Source organism: Pelodiscus sinensis, chromosome 5 (assembly GCF_049634645.1).
Source record: "Pelodiscus sinensis isolate JC-2024 chromosome 5, ASM4963464v1, whole genome shotgun sequence".
Lineage (NCBI taxonomy): Eukaryota > Metazoa > Chordata > Testudines > Trionychidae > Pelodiscus > Pelodiscus sinensis.
Window position 1 is genome coordinate 9,982,804 of NC_134715.1, and position 22,180 is coordinate 10,004,983.

The 22,180-nt window shown below is 42.5% G+C and overlaps 1 protein-coding gene across 1 annotated transcript in view; it reads right to left on the reverse strand.

Annotated features, from left to right (window-relative positions):
• ANTXR2 (ANTXR cell adhesion molecule 2) overlaps nucleotides 1–22,180 on the reverse strand; it is a 193,047-nt gene that overhangs the window by 26,223 nt on the left and 144,644 nt on the right. The gene's annotated exons all lie outside the window — the stretch shown is intronic.

The following is a 22,180-nucleotide window of genomic DNA, read 5'->3' on the forward strand; positions in this document are numbered from 1 at the left end:
ACTGTCCTACTTACGGAGAGGCAAGGGAAGGAAATTATTCACTTATGAGAAACAGAGATACCTTTATCAATGCTGGCACTGTCTGGACACCCTCAAGAATGTGTCCCGCGGTAGAGTGGTGCACCTAACTGACTGGTCTCCATATGAATGCTATTTGATTCAGAGATGACTTCTGAGCTCATCTGTCACTTGTTCTCTTTCTTGGAGGTGGGAAGGTCCAGGTTATCCATATTTTGCAGCAGTCGCACTGATTTAATGTAACCATTTTTTTAAGTTAATGTAGTTAAACCGGTTTAAAATTGAGTGTGGACATTCTTATTTGGTTTAAAAAGTGGTTTATGGTGATTTAACATAAACCTGTTCCTAATCTGCTTAAGCTAAATTGCTATAAATCAAGGTTATATCAGTCTAAGAACATCCTCACCGCCTCTGACACCAGTTTAACTAAACTGATTTTAAATCACAACTTTAGTTACACAGTTGGAACTTTCCCTGAAGACAAGCCCTTAAATGAATCGACAGTATTTACTTGACAAGGGAATCTGAGAACTAGGAGCATTTCATCTTAAGTTGCAAGTTTGCCTGTGTCACATGCTTGCTTTTGAAAAAATATCATCACCAACTAAATATCAGGAAACAATGAAACATAGGAGAATGAATAATACAGAGAGAGACAGCCTTAAAAGTCCACCAACCATGCTCGGTATTCCCTTCACTGCCGGGAGAGATCTACTGAATAACACTGAGCTCTTGTTAAGATGACAACAGATTCAGACCGTCTGCTTGAAAAGGAAACATGTAGCACTGATGTAAAATGGCAGAAAGGCAGTATTTTTCAGGGTAGGGCAGTGGATATACGAGTCCTTATTAAGATGGTGCTTACTCTGTTGCCAATCCCTATACAATAGCATGGCCAATGTGAGGTTCTTAAGATTTTCCCCCATATTGTGGGGTAGTTATATATTAACATCCTGTCTTATTGGTGGGGCTAATATTAAAGCTTCAGATTACGCAAAGCTCTCCAGTCTCTCAAGAACCCTTGAGAAAGATGCTTTAATTACTATTTATTATTATGTTTTAGCTTTAAACTGGGAATTATGCTGCCGTTTTGACCTGCTGTTTGACAGCACGGGCAACAATTTTTAAATTATTTTAAACAACAGAATACATGTCTTGCCCCTCCTTGCCAAAATAAAACAATTTTTTAATCCACATATTAACTCTCAAAGGAGAAACAAAAGGATGTGGTAAACACTGTGACATCTGTGCTCCTTTAAGCACTGATATACTGAAAATATCCTTAGATATTAACTGACCCATTTAAAGCACAACTGAGTGCAAGTTATCCATTATGTCAAACAGAAGGCAATAGCTCAAGAATGTATAAAATAAAGTGTGAGAGGGATGTTCAACCCATTTGTATACTGAGGGTGTTCTGGAGGAGCAGACAGGCCAGCCAATTAATCTTATAGGCTGCACCTGACTTGATTGAAAATGGCCAATGACTCAAAGTCCAGTGGTGGGGATAAGCTGGCTAAAGTATGAAGCCAGGAAGTCTGCAGTAGAAAGAGTATGCAGCATGGAAGTGAGGCTTGGGGAAAGCAGGAAATCCAAGGTGAGACAGAAGCCCTGAGATCCTGGCCCTGAGGGAAGGGTTTATCCAGAAGGGTGAAGAAGAAAGTGTAGGTGATATACATACTCACCCTGCAACTGCCGGGTTTTTTTTTCTTTTAAGTCTTTGGCACGATGTTCCCTCTTTAAAATATGGGGGTGAGGAATTTGCTTACATTGCATGTTAAAAACAAAAAGGTTTTTTCCTCCAGATAAAGCACTAATGAGTGCTGTTAATTTTATAAGCAGCTGAAGTGAGGGACAGCAGCTGCAGATGTTTTGTGCTCATCAGTGTGCCTTCTTCCCTGAGTTCCATTAGTGTCAGCAGCAAGCAAAAGCTCTGGGTACCATCTTTATGCTCTCTCTCTCTCTCTTTTTTTTTTTTGAGTGCACTTCCAGATAAATGCCAGTCATTTGGCTAAGGCTGACTCACAGAAGGTATAGCAGGCACAGATGGTACTAATGCATAAATGTAATCTAGCAAAAGGATGCCAACGCCAACCCAGAAAAGGTTCCAAATAGCTGTAGTGCACTTACAGGAATACAGTGATTGGCAAGGTTAAAACTGAGATTTGCAAGAGCTTACTGTTCCCAAATCAACAATAGAAATTCTAAAACAAATGAACATATTTATTTATTAATTTATAAAATGCACCTAATACCAAGGTCTCTGGGCATAAGTACAATACTGGAAAAAAACCATGACAGATTATATTGATCAATGTCAGAAAGAAAGAAAAAAGCACAAAGAACTCTCCTTTTACAAAAAGGCACTAATTCTCCTCAAACACTCCAGTAAAAAGCCTGTGGCCAGGTCTGGCGGAGAAAATCGATGCAAATTACACAACTCCAGCTACGTGAACTGAATATCTGGAGTCAATGTATCTTGTACCAATTTTCTGGGGCAGTCCCACAGCGGAAAGTCAATGGGAAAAATGCTCCCATTGACTTACTTCACTCCTCACGGCAGTAAGGAATACTGGCACCAACAGGGGCACCCTCAGCATTTGATTTAGCAGATCTTTACTAGACCTGCTAAATCAAACCCCAGAGGATCGATTGCCAGAGTGTCAATCCTCCAGCAAGTAGAGATGTAAGCTGAAAGAAAAGATGGACCTTACACAGCAGCCTGAAGGTCAACTTAATCAGACTGTATTAAATCAATGAAGGAAGTCAATTCCATGGAAGAAGGCTCTCCCCCACGAATGACGCGCCCACCTCAAACCTAAGGATTGTGAGCATCTCAGCAGACCTGGGCTATGGCAGTGGTCCTTAATGAGGAAGTCAGTATTTCAGACAGCAAGGACCCAACACATGTAGGACTTTCAAGTCAACAACTTGATTTCCTCCCAGAACACAGGAAACCAATTCAGTTGTTGGAGGCCTTGTATGATAGGCTTCCTGTGGCTAACACCTCCAAATATGGGGCAACACATTTTGTACCAGGTGAGCCTCTGGGCAGGCTTCTAAAATAGCATAGTGAAGACACTATGAGTGAGGCTAATCCCTATGGCAATAATCCTGTTCTGATATCATTTACACTGGATTTATCCTACTTATTTGTAGGTCATGATCACCTCATAAAAAAGTTAATCTCAACCAACAACAGACCCTATAAGGCCTCCATTGATTTTATGAGCCATAAGAGAATCCCTCTCCCTCTCTCTCACACGCACGCACCCCCTCCCCCCGCCAAGTATTGGGGCTGTCAAGTGATTAAAACATTTAATCACGATTAATCGCGTGCACCTCCCCTTTGAAATGCTGTGGCGGCATTTCAATGGGGGCAGTGCTGCATGGAGCCTGGGATCAGCTGGAGTCACCAGGTGACCCCAGGCTACATGTAGCGCTGCCCCTTTGAAGAGCTGTGGCGACTTCAAAGGGGCCCCTTCAAAGGGGCAGCGCATTAGGAGCCTGGGATCAGCTGGTGACTCCAGCTGATCCCTGGCTCTATGGTTGCAAAGCCCCTTTGAAGCGTCAGAGCAGCACTTCAAAGGGACTTTGCAACATGGAGCCAGGAAACAGTTGGGCTGATCCCTGGCTCCGCTTGAGTTGAGGCTGTCTCTACACTTCAAAGGCGGAAGCGCCCTTATCGACTAATCAAATAATCAATGCAAATTGCATCAACTATTCGATTAGCCAAGTAATCGAAGTTTTACATCTCTAGTTTGTATATTCTGCCCATCACTCTGGTGTCTAAGCAGCCACGCGGTGTGAATAATGGGTGGAGTTAATGTGGATTCTTTAACACTCTGACTTTTGAGAAATTTCATACTCCTATAATGTTAAATATATGGGAGAGGGCTGTCTGTGTTGTGTGCTTCACCAAGGATCAGATCCTGCAAATGCTCGCACATTGACATACATAGTCATGAGACTACAGGCAGTCCCCGAGTTACGCGGATCCGACTTATGTCAGATCCGCACTTACGAACCGGGCTTTTCTCGCCCCTGAGGATGCGGGCGGCGGGACCACCCAAACGCGCCGAGGTCCCGCCGCCCTCGTCCTCCGGGGTGAGAAAAGCTGCTCCGCGTCTCCCTGGTCTGCTGGGGGTGGGGGTGCCCAGCAGACCAGGGAGACATGGAGCAAAGCTGCGGAGGACCCGGGCAGCGGGACCGTGGCGCATCTCGGTCCCACCGCCCACGTCTCCATGGTCTGCTGGGGGGGGGGGGGGGGTGCAGCTAGTGCTAGTGCAGACCAGGCTTTTCTCAGGACTCCTGGGGCTGCTCTGCCCTAGGAGTCCTGATTCAGCCGCTGCTGATCAGTTTCAGCAGCGGCTGAATCAGGACGCCTGGGGCAGAGCAGCTGAGTTGCTGCCGGGTTGGTCCAGTAGTGCCGAGGAGCGGCGCTACTGGATCAACTCAGCAGCACCCCAGCTGCTCTTCCCCAGGCATCCCCAAGTCAGCCGCTGCTGAAACTGACAAGCGGCTGACTACAGGAAGCCCAAGGCAGAGTTGATCAGTTTCAGCAGCGGCTGAATCAGGACACCTGGGGCAGAGCACCTGGGGTGCTGCCGGGTTGGTCCCCGCAGCGCTGAGGTGCGGCGCTGCGGAGACCTATCCAGCAGCGCCCCAGCTGCTCTGTCCCAGGCGTCCAGATTCAGCTGCTGTTGAAACTGATCAGCAGCTGATTCCAGGAAGCCCGGGGCAGAGAAACTCTGCCTTGAGCTTCCTGTAGTCAGCCGCTGGTCAGTTTCAGCAGCGGCTGAATCTGGATGCCAGTTCCGACTTAAGTACAAATTCGACTTAAGTACAAACCTACAGTCCCTATCTTGTACGTAACCCGGGGACTGCCTGTAATGCCAGTGCCATGAATAGGACTCTACACTGGTAAGAGAATCTGGATTAGCAGTTGCCAAAGCAGGATTAGGGCCTTAGTTAACTGGTTTCTACCTTGCTAAAAAAGAGACTCTGAGAAACATCACTGGGGAAGAGAAAAATCCTTATTAAAGTGTTTAAAATAATCACAATACTGTTTACAGTGGTAAGAATAAACAGGGCATTCTGTTTAAAGAGAGCTGTCTGAGAAACTGGAATTTTTATTATTTAAGAAACTGAAAGAGGAATAGGTTGATAGTGTCCCTAAAAATGTTACAGCATCTTGAGACTGATACGGGGGGAAAAAAGTGCACTAAATTTCATTTGGTGAATGTAGGTAAGGAAGGACTTTGTAGTTTATATTATAAACATCAAATGATATAGCCATTACTATGGCAACAACTTGTTTGTTGTACAGCACAGTAACCTGTGAAAATTTACTGCCTGAATGGACTTTAAAGTCCATACTCTGCTTGTTTTAATTGTTTTTAGATGTTTTTCCTGAGCATTTAAATTTTGCATGTTTGAGAGGAACATCCCTTTACCCATTAAGGATGTATCAATATTTTATTTTTTATGAAATTACTAGTAATTTAGAACTTGTCCTCTGAAATTAGCCGGCAAATTACCACAGGACCGTTTAGAAGTAAAAAGCAATGAGGTGTGCACAATTATCTTCTAAAGCTGGAGATGCATACACACTTAAGCATTAATTTAATTCTAATCCAGGTAGATGGGTGACTTTTAAAAACGATCAGCTATACATTGCTGCGGGGGATGACAGCTATTTTCAGTGGAAACCGTAATAAAATAGTTGAAGTTTAAAAAAAAATTAAACAAACTTGCCTATAAAAATACACTTGAAACCCATGATAAATGAGTCAAATTACAGAGAGATAATTTGAATGCTTAGCAAAGCTTTTCTCACCAACTGATTTTTAAAGTACATCACAAAGCTGATCATCATCATACTTTTTTTGACAAAGTAATGCTCAGAAAACTTGCCCTGGAGCCACTGCAGAGCTGGGAATAGAATTATACAACCCAATTCTCCCAAGACCCAATCCCATGTTCCATCAACTAGACTATGCTACACTCACTGTATTTTGTACTCTGTATTTTGTACAGTATACTCTGTCCATTCACTTGACTGTATGTCATTTGCCCAACTGACCTAACAGCAAGGTTTAAATTCAGAAAGTTTTGCCTATAATCCTTCCAGTTTTGTGCAAACCCTTTGAAACAGTATCTAAAATGTAATTGACTATAGATCTAATCCCAATGCCCTTTCAAATGCAACTCCCACAGATTTCATTGGGAAATGCACTGATGGCATGTAGGATCAGGACAAACACACCTTAGTTCACAGAATCACAGAACACAAGAATGGGAAGGGACCTTGAGAGGTCATCATGTACAGTCCCCTACCCTCACAGCAGGACCAAGCACCATCCAGATCATCCCTGATAGATGACTATCTAACCGGCTCTTAAATATTTCCCGTGATGGAGATTCCACAACCTCCATAGGTATTACAGTATTTAGCCACCATAACAGTTAGGAAGTTTTTCCTAATGTCCAACTTAAACCTCCGTTGCTGCAATTTAAGCACATTGCTCCTTATCCTAGAGGTCAAAGAGAATTTTTTTCTCTCTTCTTCTTGTAACTCCCTTTTAGAAACCTGAAAGCTGCTATCATGTCCCCATTTCAGTCTTCTCGCTAAACAAACCTGGTTCTTTGACTCTTCCCTTATAGTCAATGTCTTCTGGACCTTTAATGATTTTGTTGCTTATTTCTGGGCCCTCTCCAATTTGTCAATATCTTTATTGAAAGGATCGTTTATTAGAACTAAGCAAGAAAAATCATATTTAATTAGGAAACTGCAGAGTGCCAACTGGAATAAAAATATTTGGGGGCCACAAGACTTTTCAGCAAGGTTGATAATGCTGAAATGCAGTAAGGTACCTTTTTTTTTCCATTACTATTTAAAAAATAGTTCAGCACTGCTCTTATAATTCATGATAATGCATCAACTTCTAAGACTATTGATGTGTATATGCCTTTAACGAGAACTGAAAATTATTCGGATAAGGAGGGTGTTTTTTTAAATGAGGACTTTGTTTAATAATTGTACAGATGCCAACGGGTCACATCCTGCTTGATCTGAGCTAAGATTCTATCTCTGTCTACTGAAACTCTGATTCTTCTGCAAAGATCTAAACTGAGAGCACCACAAAGGCAATTCCTTTCAGCCAATGGAATGATGTTGGCTTCGGTGGGATTTGGACTCAGGGAGACTTGCTGAAATCAATGAGGCACAAAGGCTCACAGATGCATCTAGTTAGGTAAGACCTTTGAGGCAGTAAATCTAGAAGTACAAGTAAATAAAGCAAATGAGAGACAAGTAAAGTTGCTAGAATGAGACTATGTGATCAACTTCTCTGCTTTGATACCCAAAGGTTAAAATCTGGCCTCAAATGAAGGACTTTTAATAGTTCCCCAGCACTGTTTACAATCCCAGCATTGCAGCATCATGTTAAGTGTATGAGAAGCCTACAGTACACTAACTAGAAACATCAATAATTAAGTGTGAAGCAACAGCTTTTCAAAGGTGCTTGAAAGAGTTAAATGAAATGAGAGTTGGGTGCTTAACTCCTTTCATCATGGCCTAATTTAACTAAACTAAAATAGCGAGGTGCGCTGTGACCAAGTATATTCTTCTGCAATACTCGACCATGCTTACAAAGATTGATTCTTCTCTCTCTCACTCACAACTGTGAGAGCCAGGAGTAACTCTACCAGAGCCAGTGACATTATTTGGGTGTAAAACAAGCACAACTCAGATCAGAATCACTCTCACTTTGCTGCTCCCTAGGTGAGAGCAGCGCATGTTACATACCATATGTGCTGCAAAACCTATGAACACGAGGATGAGTTAAGGACAGAGCATCAGCCTTAATTGGGGTAAGTTGTCAGGACAGAGATGGGCCTGTATGTTTGAAAGTCTGCCACTTGCACACTAAAACCAGCACTTGCCAGAACTCTTGATCTCCCAAAGGGTAGCACGAATTAAACTCAAATCATGAGGTTCATGTGGAAAGGATTGTTTTAGGTGATGAGTACAAGAGACAGGCTGTTTAGGAAAGGTTTCACGATAAATACCTGACTGCAGCAAAAAGGAACTCTAATTTTTCCATTGTAAAGTTCCTGGAACAAATACTATGGGTTTTGGTATTTTCTGCATAAACACAGGATTCATTAATAAGCACTTACTATGAAAATATTGACAAAAAGTATTTATGTTGAATTCTGTGACAAATGGGGATGAAAGAGAAGTGCATCATAATGGAAAGTCTGAATTTCAAGTCCAGATCAATTTAAAAGCTTTTGCTGAATGCAAGACAGAGTTACTTTTGCTAAGAGAAATGCTATATTTTTTCTGAGAGTATCCAGATCACCACCAGATCCCAAAAAAGAATTGGCTTGAATTTCTGCCACAAAAGTACAACCTTGGATGGCAAAAGGAAGATATAGTGAGAACTGAAATTAATGGGTAATAGTGGCAGAAAACCAAACCATACCCGCTTTTCTTTATGGAAAACATGGACTTACAAACTTTACTGATGGCAGCATTTGATGGTTTTACATAGCTGAGTACAACTTCCTTATTTGGAAAACCTAAAATCTGAGCAACATTTAGTGTGGCTGAAATGGCAACAAGCAAGAGAAAAGGGAAAAATGTTTGGAGAAAGCACTGGGTGAGATATTGCTAATCCCACACACTTTCATACTCTGTTTAGATGTTAATAGTTTCTATATAGCCATGTCTGACCTTTGAAGAACAATGTGGACCAAATAGCTCACTTTGCCCGCCAACATTTCATCATGATCCATGGCTCTTTGTGGCAGAGGCATTTATTTGGTAATTATTTCTGTCATTAATGTGTCATTCGGAAGTTTCTTACTCATAGTAAATAACAATAGCCAACAATAGTTACGATAACATGTCACTATAACATTTTTGTGAAGTATTGAGTTTTCCACTCTACTCACACTGACTTGAATGTGTTTTTATTGTGAACAATTTACCAGGGTAAAAGGTGGAGTTGATTTACTCTTGAGCTGCAGAAAAAGAGTATACTCACCCTTCAGTGCAGGCCAGTAATGTCTTTAGGAGACCATGAATGAATTTACCCTAGAACACTGAGTTAAAGCGTCATGTTTAGTTTAACAGGTGGGTTGATGCCTTCACAGGAAAAAAAATACACTACACATGACAAATGCACTATTTATCTCAATCTCAGCTGTGTCATCAAACTGGTGTCATTCTTCATGTCTTTCAGCAACAGAGAAAGTGAATGAATCACAGAAGACATGTGCTTGAGACTTTTTGACAACACGTTTGATGTAAATTCTTCAACAAAATGTGTTTAGGTGTCCAAAATATTGTAATTCTCTTGTGAGTACATGTTTTGACAATAATGACGAATTTGAGGCACAGTCAATAAAAAATGTTGCAAGGATGTTTATAAAAGTAAAAGTGTTTAATTTAAATATTTCATAAACCATAAAGCAAATCCACAGAAACTCCTTTGCTGAGTGGGGGTTTTATGGAAAAAAAAAAAGTTCCATCATGATAAAAATTCAAACATCTTGTAATTATTGCTTAATCAGTAAATATTTCAAACAAGTCTTGTATGCGCGCCAACCTTCTCTCAAGAGGAAGGAATCACCCTGTAACTGGCTTTTGCTGTGAACAATTATAAAAAATCTCTCATTTCAAAAGTGGTGCAGTGAAAGCAAAGGGAAAAATGTTCTGTCCGTCAAATGTACTAGTTTGTGTTAGCTCTATCCTGCTTGGAGGGACTGGTTTAAAACTCCTGCTGAATGGGGGTCACTGTACTCAACCAAAACACTACAATTCAGATATGTTACCTTGGTGTTTAAAACAACAGATTATCAAATTAAATTGATACCAACCATAAGCTAACACCTCTGTCACTAAAGGGACATTCAGAAAATAGTCTTAGGCTATGTCTACGCTACAGGGATCTATTCGAAAAAGGTACGTAAATTGTGTTCTGCAATTTGCATACCTTTTTCCACTAGTTTTTTGGGAAGAGGCTTTTCCGAAATTTGACCTGTCTACACTAGGCCAAATTTTGGAAAAGCCTCCACTTTCGGAAGAGCCCTTCTTCCTCATGGGAGAGAGGAGGAGCCAGTGGGAAATCTGGCTGTGGGGATGAACAGATCTTAAAAGATACAGGTTCAATGGCATATTTTTAAAATATCATAACTGAGGTTCACAATCTCTGTATACCCCAAATTTGAAATAAGAAGAAATTAGAAACAAGTCCATCGTGGCTAAACAACAGAGTAAAAAAGGTGGCTAGAGATAAAAAGACATTTTTAAAAAACTGGAAGTCAAACCTACCGAGGGAAACAGAAGGGAACATAAACACTGTCAAGTCAAACGCAAAAATATAATTAGGCAGGCCAAAAAAGCATTTGAAGAACTAAGACAAGACTATATATATGTCCATCAGAAGCAGTAAACGTGCAAAATAATCAGTGGGGTGTCTGGACAATCAAGGTGCTAAGGGAGCATTCAGGAAAGACAAGGCCATTGTGGAGTAGCTAAATTTATACTTGGCATCAGTCTTCACTGCAGAGGATGGAGAACAAGTCTATTAATGGCTGTCAGCCATGATAGCCAGGGATGCAAACTACACTCTGGGTGGCTCTAAACCTCTGAGGGTATGTCTACACTACCCCGCTAGTTCGAACTAGCGGGGTAATGTATGCATACCGCACTTGCTAATGAAGCCCGGGATTTGAATTTCCCGGGCTTCATTAGCATAAGCGGGGAGCCGCCATTTTTAAATCCCCGCTGCTTCGAACCCCGTGTAGCGCGGCTACACGGGGCTCGAACTAGGTAGTTCGGACTAGGGTGCCTATTCCGAACTACCGGTACACCTCGTTTCACGAGGAGTAACGGTAGTTCGGAATAGGACCCTAGTCCGAACTACCTAGTTCGAGCCCCGTGTAGCCGCGCTACACGGGGTTCGAAGCAGCGGGGATTTAAAAATGGCGGCTCCCCGCTTATGCTAATGAAGCCCGGGAAATTCAAATCCCGGGCTTCATTAGCAAGTGCGGTATGCATACATTACCCCGCTAGTTCGAACTAGCGGGGTAGTGTAGACATACCCTGACTGCCAGAAGCTGGAAGTGGGCAAAAGATAGATCACTTGATAAATTGCCTTGTTCTGTTCATTCCCTTTGAAGCATAAGCCACCAGTCACCACTGGAAGACATATTGGGCTAAATGGAGCATTGGCCATATTGCATCCGACTAGCTTTTATGCTATGAGATTACATCAATTAAAAATGAATATACACAAAGCTGGAGCAAAGTTATTCTATTGGCTGCCAATAGACCCCCATCCCCCACTTCCAAATTAACAATCTTGGGTTGAGGCAGGGCCCAGTTGTGGGCTGGTGCATGTGGCGGGGAAGGCTGGGGATATTTTTCAGGTAGCAGCTTCTCACTTTGCTGGTTCCAACGTCATCACTGCAGTCTAATGCAGATTATTTTCTGGTGCACCTCGGTTGAATGGCATGACTAATGATTGGCTATAAAACGTTCATGACACATATGAGACACTCGATGGAGATTCTTTCTGACACACAAGAACAGGATCAAGATTCCATGGTGGAATAATCTGCTTTCCTCACTTCTATCTGTCTAGCAGCCATGGTGCTCACCCTGGGCTGTTAGGGTATCTGTGACCTATTGGACTCTTGGCCGGGAGAGACCAGTAAAACTGAGGTATGTTATTCTTTTCTCAAAACCTATTCTTATTCCAAGTGTCAGGTTCCGCTTCTGATAACAGACAACAAACCCAAATGCCCTGAGAATGCCTGGTGTGAACTCTATGGTAGTCTTTGCCTTCTGGTGGGCAACATCCCTGATAAGGATGTTGTACTGAAATGGACATAAGTCCATTCTTTAAAGTTGGTAGGTTTCCTGACCTTAGTTAATATTCCAAGTGCTGCTGGGAAGCTGATTGAGTAATCTATAATTCACAAGTCTAACAAAATGTGCCTTTACTACATGCACTAATGCTTTACTCATGCATTTTGGGGCCTCACAATGCACAACAGACATGCGTATTTTATGCCCTAAAGTGCAGCAATGTAATACCAGATGTGAAATTATACACATGCATTTAAAAAAAATCAGATCCTCTTCAATTATTCTAGAACACTGATTAAGGCAGTTTTTCAACATATATTTTATTATCCCAACTGCTAATTAAAATAATGGAGAAAATACTTACAAATTAATAAAGAAACCCAGAGTGCCTTATGCATGGGAAAACTTTATACATTCCACTCAGCAACAAAATTCATCTATGCAAGCTAGGAATTTATTAGATGCTATGAATTTGTGATTCTTTTAAGGAAGTGCCATTCAATCATTTTCAGAGAAAGTTAGTTCCCCATATGAGCACTCAAGTGGTAAGTGGGAACAACCTCATTGGTTTCACTGGGGTTATGCTCACTTCAACCAGGGGTGAATTTGGCCTTGTGTCAGCCTTCACTCTGAACATCCTAGTTTTTGAAACAGAAACATTCAGCAAAGACAAGAGTTTCCAAACCTGGGGCCCATACTTAGACTCCATGATGAGAGACCCAGGTTTGATTTTCACAACTACAGCATACCTAGCAGCTCCTAGAGAGATCTATAAAAATCAAGTTGCTTGATAAATATGGATTTAGGAATCAAACTTCAGGAAACCACTTTAAAATCCTGGACACAGTTTTCCAGTTTGACAGCATTCAAAGAAAGAAACTGGTTGGACCATGCAAGGGTGTGTTGGGGAGCTTATAGTGCGGTTCCAAAAATGTCCTGGAGGGCGAGGAAGGAAGCTCTACAGTCTGTATATGAAAAATTTGGCCAGTGCTTCCATTTCGCATCTCTGTGCTTTATGTGTCCTGCCTCTTCTGTACCCTTCTCTGGGCAACCACAGCTGGGACTGGGAGAGCATTTCAGACAGCATCTCCTGTGTCTTACAAAGCATTTTTCCTGAGTTCTGCTCACCCATGTTTGTTTATCTTAAACTCAGTTTTACACTGTGTGGGTTAAACTGAGTTTTCTTTTCTATGACTACACCATTTCTGTTTCTCCTGCATCCAAGAGGAGGGGACTGATCGCGATTGTCACAGTCTGGGGGAGAGGATGACATCTTTATTGAGAATTCTGAGTCCTCAGCATAGAATTGGTGTTTCAGGGTATCCAAAAGACCACCCATATCTCTGGAGTAAAAACTGTGCTTCATTTCTCAAGCACAATGTAATGCTCTTGCCTTCAATAAGGGTAAACTTCTCCAGGAAAAAGAGCTTTTACAGGAATTGGTCTGAGGCTACGTCTACATTGCCTCTTTTTTGTGGAAGAGGCAATGCAAATGAAGTGCTCATTAGCAACTTCTCACACTTCATTTGCATATTTTCTTCCGATGCTTTTTGCGGAAGAGGTTTTTGAGCAAAAAAAAAAAAAAGTGTAGACGGTCATACAGGACAAGCACAAGCCTCAGCAACTTCTACTCCAAGTGCAAGACATGTTTCTTTGACTTTGCTTTTTCTGAGATAAACACCTAGCAACAGGCACATTAACTCCCTCCTTCCTCCTCCAAAAAACCCAACAAAACATAAAGCACTCTACCTAAACAAGACACTCCACTGAACAAACACTTCTCCCTGGGGAAGAAGATGACTGTCATGTTTTGTTTGTTCTGATGCAAGTCACATAGCTTCCTTCACAACTATGAAAGTGCTCAGAGACTGCAGTGGTGAATGTGGTATAAGAACCTATATTGAATTGACTAGCTGTAAGGTAGAATAATACACTAAAACTTCTGTAAAAGGAACAGATTCTCAGCATAACTATACAAATATTTATATAGGTCGAAGAGGCAGAAGTAGGAAATATTCTCCTTTAAGTGTCATGATATTCTCATTTAAGCGGCATTACAGATCAGGAAGAAATGCTTCTGCCCTTTTCTTCCTTCCTCCCACAGACACCTGATTTGGCTACACCTGATTAAAAAATGAAATCATCTTCATTAAGATTTTAATTTAGCAACCAAGTCTGAGAATCAATCACTGGAGAGTCAGTAGTGAGATTAAGAAAATACAGTGTCTGTTCCTCCTCCGTAATAGAGGTAATTACTACTGATGAGTGAACCTCAAAAGGCAAAATGGGTATCTTGCCTAATTTTGATCTCACTCAAGCATCGGAAATTTGCAATTGGGCTGCAGTGCTTGGGAATGCCAGGCTCTGAGTTCCAGGCTGAAAAATGCTATTTTTTCTTTTTAGTCTGAAGTGATGGAAGAATGTCTAAGTCACTTCCTTGTCAAGTGTGATTGCCACTGGATCTGAACTGACGACTGCCAGGCTGGCTGTGTTGGCTGTAGCAGGGATGAAGGGAGAAGAAATAAAGCACAGAAGAGGCACACTGTAGAATCAAGGAGGGAAAACTCTTTCCTAAGCCCAACCGTGTTCTAAAAGCAGCAGAGAAGGGGAGAAAAGTTTTGCTGACTTCACAGCAGCTATGTCTGTTTGTATGCCAGATGTACGTCTGTGAGCTTCAGAAGGAGAGCTATGGATAACCAATTCTTTCCTAAAGACAGAAATTCTGTAAATGCTAGTCACATGGATAACCACAATGACAACTAGCAGCAGATGCATGGCTCATAGTGTTCTGCCACTGTAGGTGCTGTTCTGTGTTTCAAATGCTGTAAAGGAGCAATATAAGACATTAGGATATGGAGTGACCATAAGTCCGTGTCCCTGAAAGTCTTGGAGAAGGTTTTAAGCACTTCAGTTTGTTAGTGACCATCTAGGAGTTGTGCCACAGAGGTGTGGCTGGCAAGTCAGAGCTTTGCTCGTTTAGTGCGTCTAGAAAATTTCCCCTAAAACTGCCCCATGTTGCTTGCTGCCAGTTCCACCTCACCACACCATTTTAGGAAAAGCCATCCTAGCACAGACAGGTGACATACAGAGGTGCTTCACCCCAGGGGGAAATCCTGGAGGAACTTAGTGAGAGAATTTTTCCTGGCACTCCCCACTGCAAAAAGAGGAGTGACCCGGCTGTTCTGCCCCTTAGAAAGTACAGCACACACCTTCCCATGCTGGTCAGCTCTCTCCGACGAGCGTGCGCCCATGTCTGGTGCTCCAGGTCTTGCATAGAACAACTACAGTAATTCCTCATTTAACACGTGCCCGCTTAACAAATTTTTGCGATAGCATGCTTTTTTTTTAGGGAACGTTTTTTGAATTACACGACTGTCCCCAGAATAACACGATTTCCCCAGCCAACCCGTTGCCGGCAGCTGTGCGGGGCTTCCCCCGCCTCCCTGCAAAGCGGTGGAGGGTTTGCCGCTCACTGCGCCATTTCCCGCTGACCCCCCTCGCCAGACACAGTGCAGGTCCTGGCAGACCCTTCACAGGGACATATTCCTAACCCAATCCCCCTCCCCTCTCCTCCCCTTCCCCAGAGCCAAACACCTCCCCTCCCTGCTGTAACCCAGGCTCCTTTCTTCCCCAACCTTATGTCCCGGTCCCAACAGACACCACCACTTGAAACGCAACCCCCACCTTTTCCATTATTTTCAATGGGAAAATTGACCCCGCATAACATGTTTTCACTTAACACGATCATTTTCTGAAACATATCTATAGTGTTAAATGGGGAATTACTGTTGCTGATTCTGGGGGTGAGGGGAACACACATTTCCCTATCACTGCAGAGACTGGGTTCAGGCTTCTTATGCTCTTTCTCTCTTCATCCCTGCTCACCTATGGAGCAGCAGGGCAGAAGCCAATCCTTAATAGGTGTATCCACTTGGGCCACTACTGTTTTTTGGGCTGTGATCTTGTGTTCCTCATCTCCTTCTAAAGGCAAAGACCACAGGTGCTAAGACACCTGTTCTTTCCTGCAAGTCATTTTTCAATAGATCGGTATAGATTCCTAGGGCTGGAAAAGACCTCAGAAGGTCATCAAGTCCAGCCCCCTGCCCAAAGCAGGACCAACCCCAACTCAATCAACACAGCCAGGGCTTTGTCAAGCCAGGACTTGAAAGCCTTTCAGGATGGAGATACCACCACCTCCCTAGGTAACCCATTGCAGTACTTTACCACCCTCCTAGGGAATAGTTTTTCCTAATATCCAACCTAGACCTCCCCCATTGTAACTTGAGACCTTTCCCCCTTGTTCTGCCATCCGTCACTATTGTGAACAGCCTCTCTCCATCCTCTTTGGAACCTCTCTTCAGGAAGTTGAAGGCTGCTATCAAATCCCCCCTCACTCTTCGCTTCTGCAGACTAAACAAGCCCAAATCCCTTAGCCTCTCCTCATAAGTCATGTGCTTCAGCCTCCTAATCATTTTGGTTGCCCTCTGCTGGAAATGCTTCTCCTAACTCTACACAGACTTAAACATGGCATGAAACCCCATACAGTTGGGAAGCTTGCAAAACCTTGAACTCCACCAGGATTCTCCATCCCAAATCAAAAAAAGTTTGGATATATATTTTGGAGAAACAGCCAAAGTTTCACAATGCTTGTGTGAGCTATCCAAACCTCTGGCGCTGGTCTATTCAATTTGAATTGGAAATCTCACAAGAACAGACTGTCTCATGATATTTCAAGTCCCAGCCAAAACCCGGAAGTGAAAAAATGCATGAAAATGAAAAACAATTTTGAATTAATAATCATTTTTTTGATGTACACACACTCTGTTACAATGTGGGGGAGCCAAGAAGCAAGTGTGAAGTTCTAGTGGATTCTTATTTTATATCCAAACAAACTAACTTTTCCTTAGGAATTACTACTTGTTATAAAAGCAACTGTTAAGCATAAACCAAATAACATTTTATTTCTTAGTTGCATGGCTTAATCAGATGAAAGTAGGGGAGAAATAAGTAGAAATGGAACAAGGACTCCTGTCATTTGAAGAAGTGGGCTGTGCCCACGAAAGCTCATGATACCATCTACATGTTTTATTAGTCTCTAGGGGTATGTCTACACTACAGCGCTAATTTGAACTAACTTAGTTCAAATTAGTTAATTCGAACTAAGCTAATTCGAATTAACGCAGCTAGACTTAAAAACTAGTTCAAATTAGCATTTTGCTAATTCGAACTAGCATGTCCACACAGAGTGGACCCTGAAGAGAGGTTAAGGATGGCCGGAAGCAGTGCCGGCAGGGCATCAGATGAGGACTTAGAGCGTGGAGATGCTGCCTCAGGCTAGCCGAGGGCTGTGCTTAAAGGGACCCGACCCCCACCCCGGACAGACAGTTCTCTGGGTTCCCCACTTGCAAAGCAGTCCTGGTTTGGAGTGCCCTGAGTGCCCACACGCGGAACATCACAGCACTCGGCCATCACCCCGGCTGCACTTGCCACAGGCTGCCATCTGGAGGGAGGGGGTAATCGGGGGGCTGCAGGAGAGTTTCCACCCCGAGAAGCCCGCAGAGCCAGCCCAGTCCTCCCCATCGGGGGTGCGTACCCCATTCCTCCCTCACCTCCTTCCACTTACCCTTCCCTAGCCCCCCTTCCTGATGTACAAAATAAAGAAAACGTGTGTTCAAAAATAGAATCTCTCTTTATTGAACAAAGCTGGGGGAGACTGGGAAAAGGAGGTGGGAGAGGGGAAGAGAGGCTGGGAGAGGGGAGGGCAACTAAAATGATCAGGGGTTTGGAACAGGTCCCATATGAAGAGAGGCTAAAGAGACTGGGACTTTTCAGCTTAGAAAAGAGGAGATGGAGGGGGGATATGATAGAGGTCTATAAAAGCATGAGTGGGGTGGAGAGGGTGCATACAGAAAAGTTCTTCATTAGTTCCCATAATAGAAGGACTAGAGGACACCAAAGGAAAGGAATGGGTAGCAGGCTTCAAACTAGTAACAGAAAATTGTTCTTCACAAAGCAAAGAGTCAACCTGTGGAACTCCTTGCTGCAGGAGGCTGTGAAGGCTAGAACTAGAACAGAGTTTAAAGAGAAGTGAGATAAAGTGATGGAGGTTGGGTCCATGGAGTGGTATTAGCCAGGGGGTAGGAGTGGTGTCCCTGCCCAAAGTTTGTGGAAGGCTGGAGAGGGATGGCACGAGACAAATGGCTTGGTCACTGTCTTCGGTCCATCCCCTCCAGGGTTCCTAGGGTTGGCCGCTGTCAGCAGACAGGCTACTGGGCTAGATGGACCTTTGGTCTGACCCAGTACAGCCATTGTAAGCTCAGGGCTCAGGGTCGGGGGTCTCAGTGGACCATCTTGATTTTCATGCACACCTGCTCCTGGGTGGCCAGGCTGGCAGCTCTCCTGCCCTAGATGGCCACTTTCCTGTGCCTAGTGCGGAGGTCGTGGACGAGGGCCACGATGTCCGCACTAGACCAGGCAGGTGCCCGCCTCTTGCGGTCCTGGGCAAGCTCCCGGGAGCCGCCAGCCTGGTCCCGGGAAGAGGGGGAGGGCTGGGGGGCATCGGGTGGCTGGCTCGAGCCGTGCCAGGTGCAGGGTCTGCTAGCTGGGTGCTGGCAGGCTTGCACCTGGCACGGGCATCGTAGCCAGCCTGTGCCCCTTTAAGGGGTCTGGGGCCGGGAGGGGGGCAATAGAGTTTCCCTGGTGTTGGCCAGAGTGGCCACCAGGGAAACCTGGGGAGGGCTAGCCTCCCACTAGTTCGAATTAAGGGGCTACACACTTCTTAATTCGAACTAGTAAGTTCGAACTAGGCTTAGTCCTCGTAGAATGAGGTTTACCTAGTTCAAACTAAGCGCTCCGCTAGTTCGAATTAAGTTCGAACTAGCGGAGCGCTAGTGTAGCGCCTATCAAAGTTAATTCGAACTAACATCCGTTAGTTCGAATTAACTTTGTAATGTAGACATACCCTAAGGTGCTACTAGACTATTTGTTGTTTTTTAAGTTTTTCTTTTGAAGGTTTGAAGAGGAAACTCTTCCTCTTATTTCTGTTTTTGGATCAAGCTAAATCAACTTCCTTAGCAGGGCTGCTTGTACAAATCAGGAAACATTTTAATCTAGAAAAAGTCTAAAAAAATAGAAGAAACAATATAAAAATATATCTTGGCTCTTCAGACTAAGCGAAGCTTATCAAGCAAGTAATTCTCCACATATGCAGCACAACTTTCACAGAAAGCTCTCAGCAACAGAGCTATGTAATCCTACAGAGGAATTAAGTGTTAAAAAAGGAGAGAAAGAGGCTGCTTTATCATAAGTGTTACTTCTTTGTTATTCAGGGTGATTAATATATTGAGCACTATACAGGAATAATTACTCCTATTACAATCATAAAAAATTATTAAATCACACGAACATTAAAAAAATGCTGCCGTAGGAGAAAAAGTTCAGAGTTTTACAATATTGCACTTCAAGACTAGTAAAAAAAAAAAAGTTGAACAGTAAAATAGAGACTTGATGTGACTTAGGGTATGTCTACACAGCGGGGCTATTTCGGGATACTGATAGTATCCCGAAATGACTCCCCTACATCTTTTGAACATGCCCGCAATTTCGAGATAGGTCTCGACATAGCAGACATGCTTTTTCGGCATCCCTGTAATCCTTGTTTTATGAGGATTAAGAGATGTCTCAAAATAGCATGTTATTTCGAAATTTGGTGTGGGGTAGATGCACCACATTTTGAAATATGCTATTTCAAAGTTCAATCAAAATAAGATACGCAATTTGCATACCCTAGCTCTTTGAAAAGCCAGACTAAATGCTGTGGTTTAGACATTGCATTATTCGTTGCTTTATCATCATCCCTGTGTATCTCTCATTTTCTCTTCCTGATGATGTCTCATCCTCTGTCTTCACAACAAGATTCTAAACTATTGGTTTGTTAATTATCAATTGCAGCTCTCTGGCAGCCATCTCATGTTTTCAACCTTCATAGATATTTGAACTATTCCTTAGACCCCTTACTGTATCAAAAAGCCCGATCCTTTTCCATTTCGTCAAGTGAGCCTGGAGATCATATGATTAGCAAACGAGGGCGTGGGCAGTTGTATTTCTGTGATCAGGGCAGATTTCTGAAGTGCTAGGAGCAAATCCCCATTTATGATTGACTACTTTTCTCCACTACTGAGGGGAGCAAAATGACAAAGCAAAAAGGCAGAAAAAGACAAAAAGGAGTTGTATGTGTTACATAACAGCTTTCAAGTACATAAAAGAGTCTTACAAGGAGGAGGGAGAAAAATTATTCTCCTTAACCTCTGATGTCAGGACAAAAAGCAATTGCACAAATTGCACAAAGGGAGGTTTAGGTTAGACATTAGGAAAAACTCTGGAACTGTCAGGGTGGTTAAGCACTGGAAAAAATTGCCTAGGAAGGTTGTGGAATCCCCATCTTTGGAGATTTTTAAGAGCAAATTAGACAGGCATCTGTCAGGGATAGCCTACATGGTGCTTGATCTTGCTGTGAAAGAAGAGGACTGGACTTGATGACCTCTCGAGGTACCTTCCAGTTCTAGTGTTCTATGCTTTGACTAAAAACACACACACCTTTTTGGCTGTTATAAATCATCAAATATAGCACAAAAATGTAAGCCAGCAATAATTAATAATTTGAATTACTTTCCCCTCTAGAGCACCTATGTAAATATGGGTGAAGAAGAAAGTTCAGTTAAATCTGGCTTACCTCTCCATAACATCAAGGCAGCCAACTGAACATTCAAGGAAGGAAGAGCATTATCAAACATGCTAAAGCTACATTTTCTGCACCTGTAGGAATAATCACCGGAAACACAACTCCCTATATAATGCATCTCATTTCCATCAGGATGCTGTAACAGTTCCTCATGAACTGTTGTACGAAATTATGAACTGATATTATCATGCTGAAATGGGGAAAAAAATTGGATGAAATTACCAGGAACCAGACATTTCCTAGAGCCCTCCATGCACAGTGAAACAAATCCTTTCCCTTTATATGTCAGAACACCGTATGAGAAATGAATGTTTTGTCCCACTTTCTCTAGTTAGTTTACATCTGCCATTAAAAGAGAACTTTAAACTCAATTTAGATGTTGCAAATTCTACCCACCCTCAAAAAAAGAGCTCTCCACCAAAGATGAATTAGAAATTCAACTTGAATCCTATTGAATTCTACACCAAAACTAAAGGAACAAATAACTAAATACCTGGGGCCCGGAGGGAGAATTCAGCTAGAGACGAACACATTTCCTCTCCATGACTGGCATCCCAGAAACACCTTTTTCCATTTACCACTGTCCAGGAAATTATGTATTTTTTCTTGGCTGCCTTTCCAAAGGTGCTGATTTCAGCTGAAATTGTATGAAATGTGGACATCTGAGGGTGTGACTACACTGCACCTGTAGCTCGAAATAAGCTACGCAATTTGAGCTATGCAAATTGCATAGCTTATTTCAAGTCAATTTCAAAATAGCTTATTTCAAAATTTGGCACTGTCTACACAGCACTTATTTCAAAATAAATCTCTATTATGAAATGTTCCTTACTCCTTGAGGAATTAGGTTTACAGGGTCATAGGAATAGTGAGCCCATTATATTGTGAAATAATGGGTGCACTCAAAAGATGTGAAATAGCTATTTTGGGATAACTCTACAAAATAGTGGTGCAGTGTAGATGTAACCTGTGAATCCGTTTAGCTATTTAGGCACCTAAGTTGAGGTATCCAAGTTTAAATGTTTATGTACAAGAATGCACACAGACAAGGAGACAACTTCCTTCTGAGTATTAGCCAACAGAAGATTCCAAACAGTTTGTCATCCCGCGCCTCCTTCTTGCTTCTAATTGTTGCTTTTTAGTTTTACAGCATTACATCTTGAACCTGATCAGGCTCTAATGGAAATCACTAGGAAACTGATGAAGAGGGAGAAGGATAAGGTACCTAGTGTAATGATTTTGATTTAGCTTTTAAAATAAATTCTTTAAGCTGACATCAGTGTTGTCACCAAATACTGCAATTTTATATTAAAACTGTATTTTTCTTCTGGAATCAACACAGACGCAATTTCAGTTACACTTTATCTGTCAGCTACATCGCAAATCACAAGTTCTTTACTTTTCCTTGTTATCAATAAAAGAGCTAAATCAAGACCAATGATGGCCTGATTTTCAGAGATGCTGAGCACAGACAAGCCCTATTTGTTTACAGTGGAGTTGTGGGTACCTCCATGGGTGTTTCAGGCCTGTTTCCT